The sequence below is a fragment of the Mus musculus genome, chromosome 12, assembly GCF_000001635.26.
Source record: "Mus musculus strain C57BL/6J chromosome 12, GRCm38.p6 C57BL/6J".
NCBI classification, from domain to species: domain Eukaryota; kingdom Metazoa; phylum Chordata; class Mammalia; order Rodentia; family Muridae; genus Mus; species Mus musculus.
In genome coordinates, this window is record NC_000078.6 from 15,878,783 (window position 1) to 15,897,227 (window position 18,445).

General features: G+C 41.9%; 2 long non-coding RNA genes across 2 annotated transcripts in view; one reads left to right on the forward strand and one right to left on the reverse strand.

Moving 5' to 3' along the window:
* Positions 1–10,058, forward strand: part of Gm5432 — a 71,904-nt gene extending 61,846 nt beyond the window's left edge. The window contains exon 3 of the long non-coding RNA XR_001780551.2: positions 7,936–10,058. This is a non-coding gene — a long non-coding RNA (predicted gene 5432). The remainder of the gene's footprint in view (positions 1–7,935) is intronic.
* Gm46335 lies at positions 43–18,041 on the reverse strand. Its single transcript, XR_001780552.2, has 3 exons — positions 17,969–18,041; positions 1,951–2,021; positions 43–1,746 (listed from the first exon to the last, which is right to left on the reverse strand). It is a non-coding gene; the product is annotated as a predicted gene, 46335 (long non-coding RNA).
* Between the last annotated feature and the right edge of the window lie 404 nt (positions 18,042–18,445).

The window sequence follows — 18,445 nt, forward strand, 5'->3', positions numbered from 1 at the left end:
GGAGAGGGAAAAAGAAGAAAGAAATAAAAATAAAATAAAGGGTTTGGTGGACTAGGACACTTTATTTTTCATTTATTTATTTATTTATTTATTTGTAAATTACTTTGCAGCTCGTGATATTAAGAAAAAAATTAATGTCACTTCTCATATTTATAGAGTCTTTGTGTAGCTCTATACACAAATGTGTATCACACATTTTCCCCTGGTTGACTATATGAGATTATCATCGATTCACAATAGCCTGTCTTATTACAAGAACCCAATAAATAAATTCTTCAACCCTGAAACCAGAACTCAAATGTCACTGCTTCCTTTGAGAAATGAAGAAAATGTAGACAGAGGAAGCAGAAGGGTCCCTCCCAAGGTCACAGATGGAGACACAGAGAGGCTAGATTACACGTTTCCTGACCGCTATTCCAATTCTCTTCTATGACTCTCCAAATGAGAATAAAGAGTCACTAGTGACTTCATACTGCTACTCCCCACCCCCCAGGCTCTTTAAGTAGCCAAGCCCAAGAACACCTTCCAGGGGATCCTGTGCTCTACAAAAGAAGGAAAGTCAAGTGAATGGGGACTGAGTTGCTAGAAACTGAAGTAGAAGCATCGGAAAACCTAGCCCAGGGAACGAGGGGAGGATGTGAGCCAGGCCAGGAGAGCAGAGGCTGATATGAAACTGAGTATGAGGAGAAGCTCAATGGACTTGACTGTGGTGTGGTCCCAAGCCCTTCTTCCCAGTCCTTTGGAAGTTAGCCTTTGGTAGGCAATGCAGAAATGAGTCTAATTATTAGGTACCTGCAGTTTGCCGTGCTTGTCTGTGGGAGAAGACAGTTTGATTCTGTCTCATAATAAATATTCAATTGCCTTTCCCTCCTGGATACTCTTATGTATGCATCTGAAATCCATTTCAACCTGTCTTGCCCACTCTGTTCAAACAGGAAAGGCCTACACTTTGAAATACACATAAACATGTTTCTTTACTTTTCTCTGAGATGAAAGTTTGACACTGGCCCCTCAGGAGTTAGCATTTCTGACCCATGCTGATTGTCTGGACAAGAAATATAGGATAAATCAAAGTCAGGGAGAAAACTCCACAAATTAATTTGCTTCCTGGCTTCAACACCAAAATACAGAAGGAGCCCTGACATGAATGTTGGGTGCCACACTGCAGACAATAACCAACCCCATCACCCAGTGAGTGCGGCTCCTGGAGGTCATGTGACCAGAAGCTTTTTCCTAGCCACTGCATGATAACGTTTTCTTTCCTATGCTCCTAGACTCCTAAGAGCCAGCCGGTTACACTGGGTCTGGAAGCAGGTATGCGTCAGTCAGATAGGACTGGCCCCCTGCCTGACTTCTGCAACTATCTGATCAGCACAGGATGCCCTTATCTTGACATGATGCTATAGTGAGCGACCTCTGAGGTCTCATGGTGAAGGGAACAATTACATAACCAAAGCAATGAAGCCAAAAAGAACAAAAACATAAGGAGCTTGGCCAGCCACCTGGAATGCGGGGAAGCAGGGAGGCCGAGACACATCACAGAGTGAGCCCAGCATCCACCTCAGAGTACAAATATCATCTTAGGAAACTATCCAGCTTATCCTATCACATTCTTTTGCAGCATCCCAAAGCATAATTCTACCATAAAAAGTTCACTGTGAGCTTCCTCCATATCTTTGTCTTAGGTGATACAAGTCCATTCTTTTAGATGGGCCAGGTCCTTACATGAGCTACATTTCTCAGCATCTGTAATAGAAGAAAGGCCATTAAGCAGAGGGACTCAGTCAGACATTGTGCTCATTCCAAGGTACATAGAATAGAATTTCCTATTGCCAGGTTCTGCCCTAGCTCCAACATTGATGGATTAACTGGCTCTTTCATTTGTTCATTTATTTTTGATGTTTCTACAAGTTGTCACTTATGTTCAGGTGTTGGGAAAAAAAAAACTACCTTTCAGGACAATCGATAGTCTTCGGTCTTATTCTAGAAGAGGTGCTGTCTGCAAGCTGGTGAGTCACTTCCTAGTTCATGGAGGACAAAAATAGATTATGTTAGCATGCCATTTTATGCCTGCCTGTCACCAACCAGACACTGAACCATAGCAATTTTGTCTCAAGGATCTGGGTTCACAATTGGATCTAATATCTCCTTTTGATAAGACCTGAGGGCTCTGTCATGCTCCCCTTTAAGTGGAGGTGGTGGTACCTGTCTTCCAGGCTGGAAGTCAGTAGCTTGTGTAGGTGGAAGCACTTTGCCAGTTACCTGTGGATGTGAATACACAGGCACATTTTGTTCAGGATAGCTCTGCCTTCAATTGAAAAAAACCTCACACTTCCTGACGGCTAAGGTTCAAAATGGCCACAGGCATTCTACCTAGCTGAATTCTTGTTGAGTGGTACTTTTAATGCTCCAACTGGACTTTATGTGGATCAGTGACTTTTGACAAGATGGACATCTTAACAAGCTACAACTTGGGAAGTATTTCCTTCTCTAAATAGAGCCTAGAAATGTTCTTGAAGGAAATGCTTGAGAATTTTTGCTGAGAATACTCCTGTAAGTAACATATTCTAAGGATTCCATCATTGGTTGCTGGAGAAAATGAAGCCAGAGCAAATTAATAGCTTTTATGGAATATATAGGATGCTTTGGTTAGGCCTAGATTGACTGGTTTCTGTTTCAAGGAACTGACAAAACTTGACTCTCTTGTTTTGTTTTGTTTGTTTGTTTGTTTGTTTTTTGGTTTTTCGAGACAGGGTTTCTCTGTATAGCCCTGGCTGTCCTGGAACTCACTCTGTAGACCAGGCTGGCCTCGAACTCAGAAATCCGCCTGCCTCTGCCTCCCGAGTGCTGGTACTAAAGGCGTGTGCCACCACACCCGACTCTCTTGTTTTAAATTTTGTGTCACTTCAACTTTTCCACTTTCCCACTGCAGAGCTTTTTAACAACATGTTCTTATGTTCCCAATAATGATTATGCCACAGCTTTCTCTTTCCCATACACCTTTGCTTGCTTTTATTAATGCTAACACTATGGGACCTCCACATTAGGATGTCGGCCAATTGTCACTGGCTTAGTTTAGGAGACTGGGATGTGTTGGGTGGTAATTGCCATGGCTGTGATGTTCATGTGACCCTTTCATCATTTCCGAGGAACACCATCCGGTTTAATTCCATCAGTTTCTGTTGATGGATTGGGATAAAACAAGCAAACGGATATCTGTTTTCCTGTGGAGAGCCACATCTGCATGTTGTACAGAGTGATAATAATTCGCTGAAGTTCAGCTGGTTCCTTAGCCTCTCTGAGGCTTTTTATTCAATGACCCCTGTAGAATAAGGATATTCCCAGAGGCTGTGAGTTAGGAACACAAAATGACAGAACACATTTTCTCTTAGTTCTGGAGGTCACAAGTCTGAAAGCCAGAGGGAACATTCTTTCTTTGGGGACTTTAGGAGACAATCCAATTCTTGTTCTCCATATCCCTGAGCCCAAAGCCTACCACTCCAATCTCTGCCTCCAGCTTTATATGACATTTTCCTTTGTTTTTCTGTGTCATGAGGGATATATATATATATATATATATATATATATATATATATATACATATTCAAATATACACGCACTTATACACATATATGCATACATATACATATATATGCATATATATATATATATATGTATATATATATATATATATATACTTTCATAGTGTGCATACAGCATGATGAATCTTTTTCCTAGTGTGCTCCTCCTCCTCTTTCTCTCCCCTGCTTCCCACTGTTGGTCCTTTTGGTCGTCCTGGGTGGGTTTGTTTCTAGACTTTCATGTTATTTGAACATACATGATTATTATTATGTATTAATAACCATGTATTAGTAAAATAATGTATTAATATGATTTTATTAATCATGCATTAATAAAAATCTAGGAACAGTAATGAGAGAAAATATAAAATATATGTCTTTTTGAGACTGGCTTCATTCACATATGGTTATCTACAGTTGCATCTACTTTCCTGAAATAACTGAACTTCATTATTATTTATGACAGGCAATGTTCAACTGTGTATAACTACCACATTTCCCTTATGTCTTTATCTGTTGTTGTCTCTTACATTGGCTCTGTGACTTCACTACTGTGAATCCCATTGCATTCACAGTGCTATGCAAATATCTCTGTGATAGGTTAATTTCAAGTCCTTCCGCAGGTAGAGCTGGGTCTCTGTCAGTTTGCTGAGGCTTCCATTGTATCTGGATTGGCAGCCGTGTTGGATGGTTCCTGTTCACCCACACTCTCCAGCACTTGCTCTTATCTTTTTAATGACTCTCATTCTGACTGGGACAAGATGTAAACTCTATGTAGATCTGAGTTATAATACTTTGATAGCTAGTGAAATTGAATACTTTTCCATGTTTTTCAGCCATTTGTGTTTCATCTTCTGACGAATGTCTGTTCTTTTCACTGACCCATTTATCAACTAGGAATACACCTAGTCCAGGTTGAACTTTTAGTTTTAAGACCCCTAGTATAATTATACTTCCAAACACTTTTTTTTTTCAATTAAGAGATTAGAAATGGATGTGGACCTGGCTTTCCAGTGGCCCCATTCACCCAACTACAGATCTCATGAGTATGAGTCTCATGTGAGCTTAGTTAGTGGTTGCCACACCAACAGGGCTCAACAAATATCAGGATTATCCTGCTTAGGCATTTAGGGAGAGATCTAATTGCCTTCATTAATACTGAGTTTCAGCTGGGGGAAATTTGGCTTATTCAGAGCCTAAAAGAAGCTGCCATTTATTGTGTGTCTGCTGTGAGTTGGTAACACGCACAATTTCCTGGATTCATTCTCCCAGCTGTAAAACTCTGGGCTAGAGCTCAATCCTGGTGAGGCACATAATATGTACAAGGCAGAGCTGGTAGAAATTGCAGGATGTCCTAGTTGCTCTCCTCATGCCCCACGCTGTCTCTCTCACTTAGAGAAGCAACTAGCTGAACAGACCTAATGATCATCTCATCCGGGCTCCTTAAGAAGTGTTTCCTGTTAGAAGCAAGCAAGGAGAAAGTATGGCCTGCTTTGTCATTCTGATTTCTAGACTAATTCATCTCAGACAAGGAGAAGATCTGGGGAACCTTCTTTGATTTCTCTTGGGAAGCATATGTATTTCCTCACATCTCAAAAAAGCTGTCTTCTGTTCGGTGAATATGGTTAGACTATTAATCAAATTCTTAATAGAAAAGTTTTCTGGGAGAGAGCACACCATGAATTACGGAATATTTGTCTTTGCTTGCCTCAGGGATTATGCATCTCCTCCAGGAGACTTTGCAGAGGAGCTCTCTGTTGAGACTTATCAAAGCATTGGATCTCGTGCTAATAAAATGGTACACTGCAGAATTTCCAGCTCAGTGAATCAAGTTCACGGGAAGAAGCATGCAGATGTCTGGGAGTTCCAGGTTTGGAGAAATGTCCACACCAGATGGGCTTTTCTTAGCATTAAATTATCTTTCACATGTTCTATAGGGCCACAGTCAGTGTAAAGATGCCATTGATCAGATCAGAAAGCAGAGCCAATGTAGACTTGAAGCCAATAATCCTGTGGTCCTCTTGAGCTCAGTTAGAGATCACCTACTCTTGAATGAGTCAGGAACCATTGTGCTTAGCTCTAAATTGGTGCACACACTCTGTGGTCTGGGCATTAAAGTACACTGGGGGCACTGATGGGGCAGGGAGGCATATGGTAAAAGGGTATGTGGTCTCTATGGAAACCAGGAGACACTGTTGAAAGAAGCGTAATGTGGTCCTTCAATGGTAAGTCCATGCATCTGAAGGTTTAGAACGGTGGATCTCAACCTGTGTGCCACTCCTCCTTTGTGGGGTCACATAATAGATATGATGTATAGCAGCTATTTACTGAAGGGCTCAGGAAAGTAGCCAAATCACAGTTCTGAGGGAGCAACAAAAGCTATTTTCAGAGGTCACCACAACAGGAGGAACTGTATTAAAGACTTACAGCATTAGGAAGGTTAAGAACCACTGCTGTAGATGGCGACACCTCATGATGGATGTGAAATGAAGACTGACCTCTAAAGGCTCCCTGAACGTGTATGATGACGGACTAATGCCATTTGGATGTGTGCTATTATGATCCTATGTAAAACAAGAGGAATATTGGATGCATTTAGGAACTGTATCTAAAAGCTTTATTTTAAAACAACATTAAATATGTTTGATTTACTCATGAAGAAAAAAAAAATCTGCCTGAGACACAAGCAAGGTAAAAAAATCAGGTTTTAGAAAAATCGCTTCAATGAGATGACTTCCCCAGATGAGGGGTAATATCTAACTTCTAAAATGGGAATGGGTGGGTAGGGAAGTGGGGGGGGGAGGGTGTGGGGGACTTTTGGGATAGCATTTGAAATGTAATTGAGGAAAATACGTAATAAAAATATATAATAAGAAAAATAAAATAAAAACAAATTATTAACAAAAAAATAATAATTGTCTGTTACTTATTTTAATTCCATGAAAATGACTTTTGAACAGTTTGGGGCGTCCCAAGCAAACACAGGAGAAAGATGTTAATTCTCAATTAGCATCACTTATAAAGCCATATATGTTTTCATTGTCTGTGTCACCAAGGCTAGCATAGAGGCCAGGACTTCTTCATAGTCTTCCTGTTAGGATCAATATCTTGCTTGAACCTTGAACCCCGAGCAGTTTGGCACGATCTGACTCTGGTTTGATGGCTCCTAAAAGTTTCACTTGACCTTGAAGCAAGCTGAACTCGAACTTTTCTACCTGTTGGCTATTTTTTTTTTATTTACTTCTGCCAAATTACAACCATAACTCCATAGTAAGGAGCTCTAGGATGGAATGGATTTCTCAAAGGTTCTGTGTTCATTGACTTGAGAAATTATGATTCACGATTCAAAAGAGCAGGTAGTATTTTCTTCATTTTACACATAAAGTGTTTAGGCAACTTGCTGGGAGCACCTCAACTCGTGAAGCCCAGAGACCAACCTGCATTCAAAGTCATTTTCCTCCACATTCACAAGCTATATAGCACTGACCACTGGATGTGAACATATTTTCTGTAACGACATCACATTTGTTTTGCTTTTGGTGCCTTTGCTATTTTCAACAGGACCTGGGCTACATTCCTCATGTTCTGAACTTTTCTTTAGTATCATGAAAAGCGCTTCTCAAGAAATGGGTTCTGGAAGGAGGTGAACATAGACAGACATGCATGTCTCTAACACATACTCAATGAAGAAGGAGAAGAAAATAGTTATACATACATACACCCACACCTACACAAACACACGTAAAACAGAGAAGAAGAGGAATACAGTTAGCATACACCCAGACTCATGTAACAGAGACACTGAACAAAAATACACCAACATCCACACTAACAGACAAACAAAACATACATATGCCTAGACTCATGCATATTATACCCACTAAGGAAACTCCTTCCAGCTTGATGTAATGGATACAGAGTCCCAGGTGCCTAGTCAGAAGACTACTGGTATCTCAGTTCTATGTCCTCTGACATGTATGACCTGCACCAAAAGACAGAATGCTGCAGGAATGAGGCAGCTGCCTCACACTTTTGACCCTGGAGGCCTGCACTTTTCAAGCATATCAATGAATTGAAGCTTGCCCTAAGGGGTTAATGCATGCAAACCCCAGAGAGAAGGAATCATATTTGTTCGTGGTTGAAGTTGTCCACCTGGTTAACAAGAACAAGCTCACTTGCTGTTGGTTAGTTCTCAGAATTGACTTAATTGACTACACATGAAGTGTTCTAGGACAGCAGACATCTCTTCTCTCATGACTCTGGAAGCTGGATGTCAGAAATGTAGGCATACCAGGGATATTATCGTTCTCATTGTCCTTATCATACTGCCTCCTCATCTGTTTCTTCATTTCAGGTCATCTTCAAAGGCTGCATGCAACTGTACTGAGGCTCACATGAAAACAGAAACAGCAACAACAACAAAAACCTGCAGCATCGAAGAACCAAACATTATGCCAGAAAAGACCTTTCTCACCCCAAAATAACACCCATAAATTTGGGTTTTTAGATCATAGACATAACTTGTTGAGTACCACCATTAATTTCAGAACAGTTTACACAACTTTATGAGTTTCTTTAAAAGTATAGAAACGAAATCCTGGGACTTAGGGATTCAGTTGGAACAGCCAGCTATACAAAGGCTCTAGCTTATCCTAGGATTTATGTAACGGAAGACATATCCAGAATGGCCTTTCTGAAACACAAGTCAGAATCCTTCCCATCCCAGTGTAAAAAACCCTGAGTGCTGTGTCTTTCTTTGCTCCTCCCTGACATTCCACTTGGGCTTTTTACTTCTTTGAGTCCACAAACTCATCTCTTGCTTCTTGTACTCTGCACACTCCCCTCTCTCCGTTTCTAGTGCTCTTCCTTGCCCTCCTTCATTGAAATACTCTATATTTCTGGTAACTGCTTCTCCGTGAACTCAGAGTGTGACTGTGATTGCCTGGGTACTTTCTTGTCTCCTTCTAGATTGTGAGTTTCTCCGTTTCTAGTGCTCTTCCTTGCCCTCCTTCATTGAAATACTCTATATTTCTGGTAACTGCTTCTCCGTGAACTCAGAGTGTGACTGTGATTGCCTGGGTACTTTCTTGTCTCCTTCTAGATTGTGAGTTGATTGATAACTGGATCTCAGGCCTCTGTCTCCAAGTCCAGACTGGACCTAACACATACTAGGAATTCAATATATATTTACTGCTAAATGAGAACAAGTGGTCCTAACTTTCACATGACATTTCTCTGCACTTTTGGAGTCACTACCAAATTTCTTAGTATGCTAATTTCAATGAAAATTCTGTTGAAAGACAAAAAGCCCATGGTGCTTCCAACTGCACTATATTAAAAATATTTTTCCTCTTTAAAAATGGGTGTTATATCTATCTCATTTGAATGAAATGTCATAGCTTACAAAACACATTTTCAGATTTCATATCACATGTCAGTCAAACAAGTTAGGCCAGGGCATACATTAATATCTTCATTTTGTAGCTGACAACACAGACCTAGTTAGATCAACTGACTTGCCCAAAGTCACCCTTGCAAACGCTCAGAGGTAAAGCAAACACCATCTGACTCAAAACCAACAGAGTCTGGACTACTCCAGTTTAGATCTCAAATTGTCTATTGCAAACCTACTTAGGAGTATGAGGCTAAGGGGTCAGCTGATCTAGGCTGAGCATGGAATATGCAGTAGCAGAGACCTAACAACTGAAAGTAGAACTGATGCTCCTGTACCTAACTGACATACCACCTTTCCTTCTGTAAGAACCCAAGTGACAAGAATAAAGCAAATCACCACAAGAAAAACACAGTGTCTACTGGGCACACTGCAGTAAAACTGCCTTAAACACGTGGCCCAAGACAATGGCAGGTCCCTAAATCTGGTTACCATAGTTACTTATACCCACTTAATACAAACCTAAACATACCTGAGATGGAGGATTTGCCTCCAACAGACTAGTCTGTGGGAATGTCTTTGGGGCCATTTTCTTGATTGCTAACTATTGGCCTGCTGTGTACAATGTCACCCCTAAAAGCAAGCTAGAGAAAGTAAGACAGGGAGGAGCATTCTTCTATGGTCACTACCTCCAAGTTTCTGTCTTCGCTTTCTTCTATGATGGCATATGACCTGTAAGCTGGATTTGATGGACTCTCCCCAAGTTGTGAGGAGTGCCAACACACCTGTGAGCACAGGTAAGACTACCACTTCTGCTCCAAGGAACCCACCCAGAGCCCTCAGGACACAGGAACTGAGGAGCAGCCTAGGACAGGATCCTTCCGTTTTGTCTGCACTGGGACCTGATCCTGTGCCACAGCGTTCCATATCCAAATACCGTCAGGAGAGAGCTGGTCTCCCAGGAGAGCTGACACACTTGTGAGCACAGGTTAAGACCACTACTTCTGCTCAAATTCCTGGCCCAAGAGGGATCCACCCAGAGCCATGAGAACAGAGGAACCAAGGAACAGCTGGGGACAGTAAATATATTCAACAAAATTATAGAAGAAAACTTCCCTAACCTAAAGAAAGAGATGCCCATGGACATACAAGTTGCCTACAGAACTCAAAATAGACTGGACCAGAAAAGAAATTCCTCCCGTTACACAATAGTCAAAACTCCTCCCTAAGTTGCTTTTGGTCACAGTGTTTATCACATCAACAGAATGCAAACAAGACCATAGCCATGATTTTTCTTAAATGAAAGAAGACAAAGAAAAGGATCTCCAAAGCTATAGCATCCGCCTCTGGGTAGTGCAGCAAGGGCTCCTGGAGGTTAATTGAGAGAACAAGATGCTCTTCCTGAGTGGGCAGCATCTTTCAGAAGGCAGCCCAGATATGAGGAAAGCTCAGGCTTGCACTCTTTCTTCACACTCTACTGCTTGCATGTCTATACCCCACTACTGCTCTCCATCAGAATCCAGCTTCTTTCATTTCATTACAACCTTCTAAGAAGCTTGTAGGACTTCAGCATTGGATTGAGAGTATTGATGCAAAAGCTTCAGGGCCTGAACAGCTACTGTTTTTATCCTCTTCAGCATTCAGGCAACCATGTTTGGACCTATGGGTTAGAAGCCATTCTAGAAATACTGTCTCTGTCTCTGTCTCTGTCTCTGTCTCTGTCTCTGTCTGTCTGTCTGTCTCTCTCTCTCTCTCTCTCTCTCTCTCTCTCTCTCTCTGTGTGTGTGTGTGTGTGTGTGTGTGTGAGAGAGAGAGAGAGAGAGAGAGAGAGAGAGAGAGAGAGAGAGACTGTGTGTATCTTTCTTGGTATATGCATTCTATCCTTTCTGTTCATCTAGAAAATCCAAATACACCTATGGGTCCAGGATCCCATGATTCCAATGAGAGTGGAATAAGGAACTGCTCTTCGGCTTTGAGATTCTCTCGGTTGTACTCATCTACTTGTTTGATGCTTGCTGTAAGAAGCCTTGTACTGCTATAAAATCAACCAGCAAGAAATGCTGTATTTTCCATTTACTCAACAGTCAGAGGTGGCTTCTGGAACTAAGTACTTTCTCTGTGCCTGGATGCCCATAGGTAAAATCTGGGAAACAAGCTGATTTGAGAAGAAAACACTAAAGCATGCATCATAGTTGGATTATCTCTGCTGCGGGTAATAACTACCTTTACCCACAGCAAAGCGAGGCAGCCTATCTGAAGCCTGGGCTCTTTCTGCTTCTGCCTTGCCAGCTGCTGCTGTGACACTTTTGATGGAGTGACAGGAATGATGAAATGACTCAAATCAAAGTTAGGGGAATGTGATGATGCTGTGAAGACTGCAAACCTAAAGTGAGTCAGCCCTGAGGCCTGAGGATTTCTGCCAACGCTCTCAGGTGGTATAAGACATAATCCGACTGATATCGGGACCTCTGTGTATTTGACAAATTATTTCTTCTTAATGTGTTGAGCTGATCAGAGGGGTCTCAAATCTGGGTGAGGGAAAGGGGGAAATTTTTAAAGTAATGAGGTAACATTGAAAAATGATATAATAAACAGAATGCTTCTAGAAGTTGGCTTTGCAGGCTTAGGCTTTTTTTATTCTATCTACATATCTATCTATCTATCTATCTATCTATCTATCTATCTATCTATCTATCTATCTATCTATCCTGAACTCATAAGTTACAGCTTTCTCATTTAAATACACAAAGAGAATAGAGCTTATTCTTATTTATGCCATTGGTAGACAAATGATGTTTCTGGAGACAGGATGGCTTTGTTCAGCTCACCTAGCTAAAGAGAACTGGAATTGAATCCAGATCTGCTGGCTTCTCTGGGGTATTTGTCACCACAGAAGTCTGGCCACCTCTCTGGCTGTGAAACCCATGAGGCTAGCAGCTTGCATTAAACCTCCTTCTCTCTCATGGTCTGGGTGGGAGGTTGTGTCATTTGACACAAAGAGTTCTTTCTCCAGCTGTCCCCTCTGAGGACCACCCAGGACAAAGTTGGTTTCAGCCACAGCTGGACAAATTTAGGTCAAATCTGCAGAAGAATTTCCTGGCAGTGTGGCTAAACAATGGGATAAGTTCCTGAGCAAAGAATTAATTTCCCTCTTTAGATCTGAAAGTATTAGCAATTTCCCCCCTGTCTGTACAGAGCTGAAGCACAAACGCTATATCCTGTTCCATTCCCTTTATTACACCAGAGAAGGCCACGAAGCCTGGAGGGCACGAGACAACAAAATCTCCCAAAGAAGCTGCTTAGAAGAAAGAGATGCAAAAGTCAATGAGTCTGTGAATGTTCTCACAGCCCTGCTCTATGTGAGGCTCTGCCAGGATGCCAGGGATAAAGCACTGGTTAACACACGATCCTATGTGCATGGGAATTTGATTCTAGTAAGGGGTGACAAGTCTAGAAACCAGGAAGGTGCTATTATGTTCTAAGTTGCAAAACACAACAAGGCAGAGAGAGAGAGAGAGAGAGAGAGAGAGAGAGAGAATGAATCAGTCAGATCCTCCTTAGCTAGAAAGATTCAAAAAGAGTCTCTCGGACAAGATGGTTTCTGAGTTGAGACCTAGGGTTGAAAGGAAGCATCCCAGAAGACAAAGGAGGAAATATGGAGAACATGAGAGGAGATGAGAGTGAAGGTATTGAAGAAAGGCCCAGGAGCACTGTGGATTCCTCTTTCTAGCTCACTGGATCTTTCTGAAGTCCAGTCTCTCAACACTTGTATTAAAAACAGTCTCAAGTACCTCTACATTAGCTTGGTGTGGAGGTAAAGTGAGAAAAGCGATTCTACCTCTGATATGTTACTAAGTCCCAAACATTCCCCTTACAGTCTTTAGAAATGCTTTGGTTATGAGAAGGAATTGACTAGTAACACTGTGTGATGGGCATTGCCTTAGCAGTCCTGCAGATGGTTTTAACAAACAGCAGAAGACTTCTTTCTTTCCTCCTCCTCCTTCTCCTCCTCCTCCTCCTCCTCCTCCTCCTCCTCCTCCTCCTCTTCCTCCTCCTCCTCCTCCTCCTCCTCTTCCTCCTCCTCCTCCCCCTCCTTCTTGCTTTTGTGTCACCTTCTAAACTGCAACTTCTTAGAGGGTACATGTATCAGTTTTCATCCCTGTAATAAAAATAGCCAGTAGACAAACAAATTTGAGGTTGGAGCGTTTGCTTGGCTTATGGTTTCACAGGACCCATCCATTATGGAAGGGAAGATACTGCCCAGGTATGCACTTTACATCTTGGTGGATCGAACAGTACAGAAGAGAGTGCTAACATTTGAAGAGTTCAAGTGGGACCAAAGACTCTACTGGGAACTGAGACAGGCAATGCCTGGCATATTCTGGCAAAGAGTTTGTCTGCATTTGATCCCTGTCTGCAGACTTCATAGAAGGCTAGGCTGACAGACTAATGACCTTGGCAGAGGGAATATCAAGACAATATAACATACGCTCTGGCTACTGTTGGCTACAGTTAGCTATATTTATTGTACAAATGGAAAGTGGGGGAGTACAGAAAGTATTCTCCTCTTTGCTTCTTGGATCATTATGATGTGGACATAATGGCTTCTATGTCATCATGGAATGAACCCTCTGAATCTGTGAACTGAAACCAGTTAACTTTTTCCTTCCTTTCCTTCCTTCCTTCCTTCCTTCCTTCCTTCCTTCCTTCCTTTCTTCCTTCCTTCCTTCCTTCCTTCCTTTTTAATTTTGTGGGTACTCAGCAAAAGTAACTGATAGATCAAAAATTAATTTCAAGCACTATGTGACATCATGTGTGTGTGTGTGTGTGTGTGTGTGTGTGTGTGTGTGTATGTGTGTGTGTGTGTGTGTGTGTGTGTGTATGTGTGTGTGTGTGTGTGTGTGTGTGTGTGTGTGTGTGTGTGTGTTTGACTTGGGCTCCCAACTGATAGGATTAGAGCTACTTACCACCATGTCTGGCTTTATGTTTGAGTTTTAACATAATATCGTTCTTGAAGTCTACTATGTGTTACACCTAAGTGAAATGCTGAAATTCAAAGAAAAGAGAGGAGGGATTGAGCAAGACAGGGAGAGAGGGAGGGAGGGAGGGAGGGAGGGAGGGAGGGAGGGAGGGAGGGGGAGAGAGAGACAGAGAGACAGAGAGACAGAGAGACAGAGAGACAGAGAATGTGTATGTGAAATGTTGATTAATAGTCCAGTCAAAATGTAACATGCTTGGTCTGTTTTACACACAAGATGGTCCATCATCAGCACATCCTAACACTCTTTCCCTGCACCCTAAACCCATCAGGACAATGGACTGCCTTTTTCCCCCAAGACACTGTAACACTCTATTTTCCCCACACCCAAATATTACTGTGACAGTTTTAAGAGTATTCTTTAGTAGGAAGAATTTTAGAAAAATGAAATTGAATGTTTTAGCCATATGCTCCATCCAGAGTTTGAAAGGCATAAATAATAAATGGTGAACGCTGACTCCCTTGTCTTTGCACACATGTGAATGTGCTTCTCTGAATGACGGGCACTGTCTAGCATTTCCTTTGAGAGAGCACCTCTTACCTTCCTAGGCAATTAGAAGCTACAATTCATGTGAATCATAGCTTTATTCCTGGGGCCTCTGTTCTTTTGAACCCCACCAAAGAGTGCACATTCATCTTTGGATATAAATAGGCCAGTTACATTTGATCTCAGTATTGAATGTCCTTATCTGCTTGCATGCTGTCATAGACCAGGGGATTATATGCCAAAGCGTAACTATGGAATCAGTTGAGGAGTGAGCTCTTTGGAAAGATTCTGCTGCTTGGGGAGATAGCATAATTGACTGCTCTATAAAAGCAGTAGTGTTCCACTTGCATTAGGACAAAGAACTTTCACCTATAGTTTATGTGTCTCCGCAATCACACTGGGACAGTGTATCACTGATTCAACATGCCTGTTTAGTATTGCCAGGAACATAGCTGTTCTCCATCATACACTACACACTGAACTCCGAGGATTACAAGGCCTGGAACCTTGACAGAGCCTGGAAAGACAGACATTGGGATTATTCCTACTTATTGGTAAAGAGATGAAGGAGAGAAGGTAAACAAACAGTCTTGCACTGTCCCATGCACAGTACAATCTGACATGCTAACTTCTGTTTTGTTTTACATTTTTCATGAAGGTATGCATTTACTTAAATACTTTTCTCCTAGAGTATTTTCAATAAAACATGTTTCAGTGAAAACATAATGATGACAGTAACTTAACATACAATTGGACATATATTTGCTCAGGCAAAGACAATGCAATCCTCTTTTGAAAGTGAAAACCCTTCCTGATGTTCTTCATCATATGTGCCTCTTTACTGAAAACAGTGTGTGTGTGTGTGTGTGTGTGTGTGTGTGTGTGTGTGTGTGTGTGTGTATGTGTGTGTGTGTATGAAAACATAACCATTTCTTTTATTTTAGTAAATTCTACTTTGGCCTTTCACAAATTGTTCTGGTAAAGGTCCTCACTCTAACTCTTGCTCCCAAAAAAACATTCCAGAAGTGCGTCTCAACTGCGATCACATTGTATTATGTAAATATTCATCAGAGCATGCACAAATACTTGCATGTCTCACTCATGAGTCTGTTTCAAGGGCAAGGAAGGATATCAGAAGAACAGAAGGTCAGCATGGGATGTCAGAAACTACAGGCAGACTGAGTGCTATAGGGTGACTCTAAGCCTGAGCTAAGGAACAGATAATTTCTTAGCTGCTGATCAAGTTCCAAGAGCTGTGAGAAGATGCTTTTCATGGTCAGGTTCATGGTTATGAGGTGAAGAACATACCGATAGGTTATAGGCCCTAGGGGAGACCCTAATGCTATTATTAAGCTAAACAGACATGGTATTAAAGTCTCTAAGAGTTGTTGCTATACTCATAGGCCATCATATCTCTCAACCCTCTCGAGAGAAGATGCCTATAGTAGATGGTTATTGACATAGACACCTGAACTGCTCAAACTGCAGACAATAAGAAACTATAGGAGGTTCCACCCTAAATGGGGCATACATATCACACCCCTCCTTTAAGGCTTAACTTTCTTCATAAAGGAAGGGATGGATAATTTTAAGGAATTACTTTTCTGGACACAGGAGAGCAGTGGCACAGATTAATGCATAGGCATTTTGACAGCATACACAAGACCTGTAAAAGGTCAAGCCAGATAAAAATCCTAGCATGGAGAGGAGAGGTGGGCACATAACTCATACCACTAGCTGCTGAGAGAAAGAGAAATTTCCAGAATAATAGCTTCTAAGCTATGATATGGTGATATGAGTTCTCTCGCTCCTATTTTCTTCTCCTCTTCTTCCTCCTCCTCTTCCTCCTCCTCTTCTTCTTCCTCCTCCTCCTTCTTCTTCTCCTTCTTCTTCTTCCTCCTCCTCCTTCTTCTTCTCCTTCTTCTTCCTCCTCCTCCTTCTTCTTCTCCTTCTTCTTCTCCTTCTTCTTCCTCCTCCTCCTCCTCCTCTCCCCCCCTCTCTGTTTGACAAAGATTATTGTTCAGTGATTGCCTAGCAGCAAATCCACCCCTCAGCAATCCTAATCTGAAGGCAGAAGCGTGGTTGGCTCTATTTAACAGACTAGGAAGAGTGCCTCCAGAGGCAATAGAATTGAGCTGCAACCTCCTGCAGCCAGGCAAAGTCTGGAAAGGGCTACCAAGGACAGCACAGCCCGTAGACAGGCTGTTGAGAATAGCTGCACATGTACTCTGTCCTTAGTTCTTTGTCCATGCAAGAGTGTTCCCTTCTAAGTATGGAATTTGCAATCTTTACATGCCACATTCTGGTAGGCATTGGTTAGGGACTTTCTAAATTGTAGTGAATCTTTAAAGTAACCTCGATGATAAAAGCTATTCCCATCTGATGGATAAAATTGTGGAGACCTGAGAATCTAAGAGGCTGGTGACATGTACCCAGAAATGTCCTTGATGCTCCCAAAGAGGTTCTGCAGGAGACTGTACTGATGAACAGCCACCCTGCACCCTTGTTGGTGGCTCTTGAGATGCAGGGATGACAAACCACTGCTGTTCTCTGTTCCCATTCCTGTCATCCTGGGCCTGGCTTATGGTTAAATACCTTTATCTGCTTGTGGTGAACTCTTTTTTTTTTCTCCTTCTAAATTTATCATCCTAAAATGACAGACACCCTGAAGTCTTTCCCAAGAAGAGGTTAGTGTCACATAATGTGAGATAAGGTAAATCTCTCTGTTACCTACATACATTCTGTCACCTCTGTGTCCATGAATTCAACAAGCCACAAACAAAGTTGAGCAAGGAAAAAAATGGTATCTCTACATAGCATACACAGGATTTATTTTCTTGTCATAATTTCTTCCACAACACAATACAATGTTTTTTTTTTTAAAGACCAGTTAAACTTCATTGAGTGCTATAGGGAGCATACAGGGGTTCTATGCAAATATACTATGTTTTCTATAGATGATTTGAACTTATATGGATTTTGATAACTCTGAGATTCTTGGAGCCCATCTCCTGTGAATATCAAGGAATTTGCCAGTAAATGAGGAGATGCAGCTTCCTGAACGGAACATTCTCCCTTTAAGAAGTAATATGTTAAAATTAATGCAAGCAGAAATACAACTTCTTCCCATCACCTTGTTCTGAGTCCCTCAAATTTAATTGCATGCTTCTCTATACATGTACACATGCATGTGCACACACACACCCATGCACACACACACAGCCCATCTATACACATGCACACTCTCACACACACACACACACACACACACACACACACACACACACACACAGAAATCATGAACAAAACCAGACAGACACTGTGACTTCTATCTTTGCAGCTCCTCCCCCTTGCTGTTGCCATGGGCAACCACTGCCCACAGGTGCCATAGGTTTGGGCCACTTGGCAAGGCTGGCTTGTCACATTGCAGCTCCAGTAGCTGTGTGTGTGGGCGAAAAAGGGGCACTCACCGGATGTGTTCTGTAATTAGTCCTTCTCAGAATAGCCTCGATTGTCAATCTCAGATCAAAGGAGGACAGACTTCTACAGAGAGAAAAAAATAATAGCTGAATTCTTAGTAAAGCAGAAATTTTGTTCTTCCAGCTCCACAAGAGTGCTATGGAGCTATAGGGTAAGACTGTAAGAAGCACAAACCCTGAACAACTGAGGATGGCAGGGTAAGACTGTCATCTTCCATACAGCCACACCAGCCACTGTCCCTTGAGCAAGTTCTGCCAGGTCAGAATGTACCCATTTGTGTATGGGCAAATCGTTTCCTTAAACTCCACAGCAAATGCATGGCAGAGCTATGGCATATGACTTTTCTTTTCTGACTCAAAGTTTCTTCCTACACTACAGTCCCATCTTGTCTTCAGCATATGGTTCTGAGATGGGGAGAACTGTGTGAAAACCCAGGAGCCTAACACACTAGTGACCGCAGATCCTCT